Below are 6,844 nucleotides of genomic sequence, written 5' to 3'. Positions count from 1 at the left end.
AGGGATTGAGTCATCTTGTCGCCTCTGACAGCTCCCTGCTGGTTTTGGTGTGATGACGGAGAGAGGTGGTCGTTCCGCTTTGGGGGCCTGGAAACCTGCAAAACATTCTGGGCGGGTTGCATTCGTGATGTCTTCTCTAAGAGTTGCAAGACACAAATTCTCCATCCTGTGGCTATTACTAAGCTGTAAATTACTTTTTCTTTTTTCTTTTTTTTTCACGCAAACACCGCACATTATGTTTGCTAGCTCAGGCAGAACAGCATCCCACAGACTTTCGGACTTTCGGGGGAGGCAACTTCATGTGATTTCCTGAGGCAAGTTTGCAGGTTTGTTTGACAGTGACTAAGGGCTAACCCCCTGGCCAGAGGCAGCCAGGAGCCCTATGTTTAATTGTATAGATAGTTCTAGCGTTCCTTTTGGTCACAAGACTATGCCCATGTTCTGTTTTATCAGTAATGCTGCATTTTGCTATCTCTTACTACACTCTGCCTCTCCTCTTCTAATAGGAGAAAATCAATCTAGAACTCTTCCTGAATGGTCAGGGCATTCAGGGCGCCCGCCGGGCACTGTGTGTTTCTGAGAAAACTAGGAACTCTGGAGGCTCTCTGCCTATGGGAAACCAGGAAACTCTAACTGCTTTGGAAGGGAGAGGGGTTCTTGCCATGACATTTCTCCTGGCCTTAAATTATGCCCAAAGATCTCCTTTTCCTCAGAAAAGCTGAAAGAAGAGTGCTGGGTGGCTCAGTTGGTTAAGCGTCTGACTTCAGCTCAGGTCATGATCTCGCGGTCCGTGAGTTCGAGCCCCGCGTCAGGCTCTGTGCTGACAGCTCAGAGCCTGGAGCCTGCTTCGGATTCTGTGTCGCACTCTCTCTCTGCCCCTCCCCTGCTCACGCTCTGTCTCTTTCATTCTCTCAAAAATGAATAAACGTTAAAAACATTAGACAAATAAAAGAAAGAAAAGCTGAAAGAAAACATTCTGTGTGTGAAACCGGGGATACAAGCCCCGCAGACCCCAGAGTTTAGACGTAGGGATCCTCAGTTTAGACGCAAGGATCCTCGCTGCCTCTGGCTAGCCAGGTATGTACCTAGTTAATCCCAAAGGGGATAAAGTTGTTGTTGTTTTTAAGTATATCTTTTCTCAGACAATATGATGTAAGAGACAGAGACGGTGGAGTGCACGCATTGCTGTGAGGAAAGTGTGTTTTGCAAAACTGGACCATTGTTTAAACAGTTCTAGCATTATCCAAGTGGGCCTTGCTAACAATCCTATGGTACCATGGACTGGGATTAGACAGTGTGCCAAAGCCACTGAGGCAGTAAAAGCAGGAATTCTGTTTTCCCAATTTATTGCTGAAGTGAGCATGAAGGGCCCACACCGCGGCCGTCTATACCATCGTTCAGCCCACATCTTATTGGTCCAATGTGTTTGCATCGACAATTGTTTTCTCCACCCCCTCCCCATTCTACGCTTAGGCTTCAAGAGCGTTTGATCGTATAGAAATAGAATTCACAACTCTTCTCCCAGAAAGTTCTCTGTAAGTTCAGCTTTAAAAGACATACTTTCCAGGTGGCTCTGTCGGTTGAGCGTCCAACTCTTGATTTCGGTTCAGGTCATGATTCCAGGATCGTGTTGGGCTCTGTGCTGAACTTGGAGCCTACTTAGGATTCTCTCTCTCTCTCTCTCTCTCTTTCTCCCTCTGTACCTCTCCCCCTTCTTGGGGGAGAAAAGGAAGAAAGGAAGAAAAGGGAGAAAAAAGAAAGGAAGAAAGAAAGAAAAAAGAAAGAAAAGAAAGAAAGAAAGAAAGAAAGAGAGAAGAAAGAAAGAAAAAAGAAAAAAAAGAAAGAAAGAAAGAAAAGAAAAAGAAAGAAAGAAAGAAAGCAAGAAGGAAAGAAGAAAGAAAGAAAGAAAAAAGAAAAAAGAAAAAAAGAAAGAAAGAAAAGAAAGCAAGAAGGAAAGAAGAAAGAAAAAATAAAAAAGAAAGAAAGAAAGAAAGAAAGAAAGAAAGAAAGAAAGAGAAAGAAAAGGAAAGAAAGAAAGAAAAAGAAAGAAAGAAAGAAAGAAAGAAAGAAAGAAAGAAAGAAAGAAAGAAAGAAAGAAAGAAAGAAAGAGAAAGAAAGAAAGTTGGGGCTTTAAAAAAAATTTTAAAAATAAAAGACATACTTTCCCACCCTCACTGTTTTCTCTTCCCCGCTAGGAAATGTAGTCAGCCTCCTTCCACTCTTGAAGGGAGCCATTCATAGGCAGAAGAGCTCTTTTGTAGAGGAACTTGTGTAACACTGGCCAGTTCCTTAAGGCAGTGGTTCCCTAGGCTGGTCTGTAGGCCGGGTTCAGTGGGAGACAAGGATTTTACTGATTTCTGCAAAATGAGAAAGATAAGAACAATGCTAGAGTTTTTCACACAGGAATTTATTTATCTCACGGTGATGTATTCGGACATTGTGCACCCTCTACTTTTTTGGTTAAAATGTCTTTTCTTTTATAATAGTAGGATCCCAGTGATAGTTTAAAATGAAAACTTGTGTCTTAAGAAAATTAACCTGATGTAAGGGCTGCCTGGGTGGCTCAGTAGATTAAGTGACTCTTTTTTTTTTTTTTAACTTTTTTACATTTATTCATTTTTGAGAGACAGAGAGAGACAGAGCACAAGCAGGGGAGGGGCAGAGAGAGAGGGAGACAGAATCCAAAGCAGACTCCAGGCTCCCAGCTATCAGCACAGAGCCCGACGCGGGGCTGGAACTTACAAACCGCAAGATCATGACCTGAGCCAAAGTCGGATCTGAGCCACCCAGGCGCCCCAAGTGTCTGACTCTTAATTTCATGATTTCAGGGTCGTGAGACTGAGCGCCCGGGAGTGGGGCCTGCTTAAGATTCCTTCTCTCCCTCTCCTCTCCCCCCTCCACCTCATGCTCTCTCTCAAAAATAAATAAACTCTAAAAAACTATAAAATAATAAAATAAATAAATAAAAACCTTTTAAAACTTAACCCGATGTACATGACCAAACGCTTATGTTAATGTTACTGCTTTGTAAGTCCAGAGAACCACTGTTTTAATGGACCTCACCAGAGCTTTAATTTGGGATCACGGATTTAATGAGACCGAACCAAATCTCATTCTGATGAGGAAGGTTTTGAATAACACATCTCTGCACATTCACAAAGCCAACCTACTAGAAGCAACTGAGATGTCCTTCAGCAGGGGAATACATAAATAAACTGTAATACATCCAGACGATGGAATACCATTCAGCACTAAAAAGAATGGAACTATCAAGGCAGGAATATTACCAGGCCATCCAAAAGGGCTACATTCTGTGTGACAATCTGGAAGAGGAATGTGTTTAAATCCATAGACTGTAAAACACCAAGAGTGAACCCTAATATAAGCTACAGACTCCGGGTGATAATGATGTGTCAGCAGTTATAACATGTGATTGCACTGTTGGGGGATGCTGACAATGGGAGGTGACGTATGTGTGGGGCGAGGGGGTATACCGGAAACCTCTCTACCTTCGACGCAAATTTTGCTGCATATCTAAAAATACTCTAAAAGAATAAAGTCTATTAAAAAAAAAAAAAAAGTCAACCTACCAAGCCAAATTTCATGCTTATTTAGAACCGCCAAGGGGAGCGGAGATCACCGGTCAGATAACCAACTGTTAGGCTTAAAGGAACTTCAGAGATCGTGTCTCAATATACAGCAGCCCTGCCACTCCCTTGCCATGTGACCTTGAACTCGCCACTCACTGCTCGGGTCTGTTTCCTCGGCTGCAAAGAGTCCTTCTTTTTCAGGTCCGAAATTCTGTGACTTAACGAATCAGCCATCTCCAAGTTCAACACATTAGGGAAAAGAGATGGTCCCTTATGGGCAAGGGGTCAATTTGGGGGAAATTCAGAGGACGCAGAAAGCAACAAAACACTCCATTTTTCTTATTGCTTGACATGGCCGTGACTTAGAAGTTGTTATTCTAGAGTAGCTTGTTGAGGGGAAAACTAAAAAGAGATTCCTCATCCCCCTCCTTTTTTCTTTTTGCTTTTTCATTAACTGACACCAAGTAAGGTGAGGCATCCGTTCAACGGCCGGGATCAAAACACAGAGGGTTACTGCCTCCTAGTGGGCATGCAGCAGGGACTTTGTCTCTAAATTCAGAGATTCTAACTTGATTCCCCAGGTGCTCCCAGAATTGGTCTTACAAGCTGGGGGAAGCTTGAGAAGCTGCCTGTTTTGCACTTCCTTCACTTTGCAGACGGCAGCCGGCGGGGGGGTGGGGTGGGCGGGGGGGGGGGTGGTCACACAGCGGGGTCCAGGGCTTGTGGTCCCATTAAATCACATGGCAGCTTCATGCCCATAGACCTCTTGGGTGCTGGGAACCGCCGTTGCAGGTGGCACGGAAAGGTATCGCCCCATGTCAGTTTGCCTCCCCCTGGGACTTTGGCTGTGGGAGGATGTCTCAGCCACAGCCGTGTGACTTCATAAGGCAGGCACACAGAGAGAACGTCACGGAACGTGAAGGCAGAGATCAGGGCATGCCAAAGCTTGCCAGCAGGCCTCCAGCAGCTGGGAGAGCTGCTTCAGATTCTCCTTCACAGCCCTCTCGGGAGGGACCAGCTCTGGATCTTGGACTCTGGCCTCCAGAAAGGTGAGGTAACACATTGCTGTCACTTCAGCCACTCAGTTTGTGGGACTTTGTCCCGGCAGCCCCAGCAAACTAATTCACGTGGGTTTCACAGAACTTTCTCTGCGAAACACCTTCCAGCGGTCAAATACACTTTGAATTGGCAGAACCAAAATGACGGGCCTTTTCTCCTGAGTAGCCACTTACTGCGACATTCCAAAATGTGAAAAGGATCCACGAACTCTGCACTTCAGAATCGGTAGACAGAAGGAATGTGGTCCAACGACTCACTGTGAGTAGGAATTCCTTATAGAATATCTCCTTCAGCCGGGGGGGCGGGTGGAAGCCAGGGCCGTACCCTCAGGGCACAGTGAAGGTAGGGCAGCTTGGAGCCAGACAAGATACTCTGTAAAAGAGAAGAAGTTTGGGGTGCAGCAAAGAATTAATGCGCCAGAGACCTTCACTAGTTAGAGTTACGGAGAGGTGCTCCTGATGGATCTTGAAGTGAGGGAAACATAGTTGTCGGAGCGGGTAACGCAAAGTCACACATGCACAGCAGATGGAAAGTCAGGGCAGCAAAGGCTGGCAACTCCTATCCCAGGGCTGTGCAGGGGACGATGAGCGATAGTCACCAAATTTCAAAGACTGTATTTCCTGTTCCACAGGAAAGGTTTTCTCTTAAGTGGAGTTGGATGCAGACCTCATGCATTTCCCCCCACCCACCCCCTTTTTTTAAGGCTTTATTTTTAAGTAATCTCTACACCCAACATGGGGTTCGAACTCACAAGCCCCAGATCAAGAGTCAGACACTCTACCGACTGAGCCGGCCAGGCGCCCCGGGACCTCATGCATTCCCAGTCCCATCAACCAGTCTCTCCCTGTAATAAACCGGGAGCTGAATGCCATTAGTCACTCATCCACCTCCCATGCTGATTCCATTAGCAGGACAGCCGTCAGATTACGCGTGGCTTCCACGGTGCTTCAGAGAAAGAACACATCTGACTACCTCCAGGCTAATTCCGGCTGCTCAAGACCGTGGTTCCTCATCCTAAATCCTTCCGGAAAGAGTGTCCGGGTATTTCACCCTGCGCCTCGCTTATTCGGGCGACTGCACAGATAAAACACAAGGATTTTAGTCTGATGGGGTTTATTCTTCACTGCAAGGGAATCAGCAAGCACTCTTCTATGAATCTTCCTTCTGCACACTGTTTTTAGAACGAGTGAGTCCGCCAGCCATCATCATCTTAGGGCAGGAACAAAAAAGAGCGAGCGTCTGAGACCTCAACGCAGAGGCTCCCCAGATAAAACATACAGCCCAGAGGACTTCCTCTACCAGCCATGAGGGAGGAACAGGGCAGAATTTGCCTTCCCATCTTAAACAAGAGTAGAACGGGACCGCCAAATATAAGGCACCTCTTTTTTTTGAGAAACAGAGGGGGAGACAAGGTGTGAGCGAGGGAGGGGCAGAGAGGGGGACACAGAATCCGAAGCAGGCTCCAGACTCTGAGCTGTCAGCACAGGGGCTCGAGCTCACGGACGGTGAGATCATGACCTGAGCTGAAGTCGGACGCTTAACCGACTGAGCCACCCAGGCGCCCCAAGAGTGACTGTGTTGCATTTACATTTCTATTCATTTTAGTTTTTTATTTATTTATTTAAAAAAAAATTTTTTTTTCAACGTTTATTTATTTTTGGAACAGAGAGAGACAGAGCATGAACGGGGGAGGGGCAGAGAGAGAGGGAGACACAGAATCGGAAGTGTGCTCCAGGCTCTGAGCCATCAGCCCAGAGCCTGACGCGGGGCTCGAGCTCGCGGACCGCGAGATCGTGACCTGGCTGAAGTCGGACGCTTAACCGACTGCGCCACCCAGGCGCCCCCATTTTAGTTTTTTTTGTTTTTTTTTTGTTTTTTGTTTTTTTAATTTTTTTTTTCAACGTTTATTTATTTTTGGGACAGAGAGAGACAGAGCATGAACAGGGGAGGGTCAGAGAGAGAGGGAGACAGAGAATCGGAAACAGGCTCCAGGCTCCGAGCCATCAGCCCAGAGCCTGACGCGGGGCTCGAACTCACGGACCGCAAGATCGTGACCCGGCTGAGGTCGGACGCCCAACCGACTGCGCCACCCAGGCGCCCCCCCCATTTTAGTTTTTTAAAGAACTTCGATAGTGTGCTTGAAGAAACCATCCCAGGCATTTGGTTGAACCATATGGAACTGCCTTTTTCGCAGG

The sequence above is a fragment of the Puma concolor genome, chromosome D1 (assembly GCF_028749965.1).
Source record: "Puma concolor isolate L17-30 chromosome D1, mPumCon1.1.hap2, whole genome shotgun sequence".
NCBI classification, from domain to species: Eukaryota; Metazoa; Chordata; class Mammalia; order Carnivora; family Felidae; genus Puma; species Puma concolor.
This window is presented reverse-complemented; position numbering follows the sequence as displayed.